The sequence below is a fragment of the Eufriesea mexicana genome, unplaced genomic scaffold (genome assembly GCF_001483705.2).
Source record: "Eufriesea mexicana isolate 0111107269 unplaced genomic scaffold, ASM148370v2 scaffold1121, whole genome shotgun sequence".
Taxonomy (NCBI): Eukaryota; Metazoa; Arthropoda; class Insecta; order Hymenoptera; family Apidae; genus Eufriesea; species Eufriesea mexicana.
Window position 1 is genome coordinate 85,015 of NW_016909245.1, and position 1,339 is coordinate 86,353.

The following is a 1,339-nucleotide window of genomic DNA, read 5'->3' on the forward strand; positions in this document are numbered from 1 at the left end:
AGAAGAGCGAGGAGTCGCAAAATGCCGTGCACGCGCGTCCAGGTCGCGTCTCTCCGCGAAACGGGCAATCAAAGGGCGGCGGTTCTTTCGTAGCCTAATTGGATGATTTTCGCGAGCCGTGGCCTGTCCCTTGAGCGACTCGCACGGTCCTCGATAGAGGGATCGCGGTTTCGAGGAGCCCGCGTGGCCATCGGGCTGCGACACGCAGCGGGTCGGGGCCCGGGACCTTCCTTTTTCTCGTGGACGTCGACGCGAGCCACGATCGTCCTTTCTTTCCTTCCGCTGAAAACATTCGGGGGGCACCGTGAGCGAGCTCGAACAATTTTAATTCCTCAATCGTGGCCCGCTCCTCTTCGGAAGGTAACGACGACGCGGATGGAAAGGGTGGAAAGAGGAGCCGGGGCGCTCGAGGGAGAAGAGACGCGGAGAGGGCCGTTTCGCCCCACAAATAATTGGGCAAAACTGCTTCTGGCGAATAATTACTCGAATGATTGAAGGCACAGGACCATCCGCGTCCCTCTTCGTCCGCCGTCCATCGTTGCACGACTGGACGATCTCTCTAACGAAAGGCCAACGAAATCCAAGAAATAAGCGGAAGCAAAAAGGCCGATGCACTTTGCGGTTTGCGGCTAGCGACGGATTCGAATCCGATCGGGACTGATCGAGGAGGGATGACTGATCCGGACGGTCTGAGGGAACGTTGGCTTAACTTTTGCGGTGCAGATGCCAAGTGGATTGGCGATTAGTGGGATCGATGGATGGGATCCTCGAGGTGTCGCTGGTTTTGTGGAGTTGCCTCCTCTTCCACTGGATTTCGTTGGTTTCGGGTAATTTCTTCGTCTGGTAGGCTTTGTGGTACTTGTTTTGTAAAGATTGGAAGAATATCGTAGGAAGTATCAGAGCTCGTGAATTCTGTGGATATTCCAATTATATTTTATTATTGAATCGAATATTCCTTGTAAGTATAACTATTTTTATATGAGCCAGCAAATTACTTCTTACCTTTCCAATAATTAATTATATACGTAGTTTATCTTCATGGGTCTATTAAAATTATCGTTATCCACGCAGACTATATCCAAGTACACTGAAGATCGGTAATTTCTCTGTAGAATTATCCTGAAGAAGCCTCGAAAAAGATCCTTAAATCAAACGTTCCCTAATCTGTAAGACAAATAACAAATCCATCAATTTCGTTAATATCCCTTAAAAATCCCTTCGTTTTTAAATCTTCCACTTCTATCAAAATTGACAAAAGTCTCTATTTAGAACCACCCCCATGAAATTAAATACGACTTTATCACCGTATTCCTACAGCATTGGTATCCTGAAGGGGTTG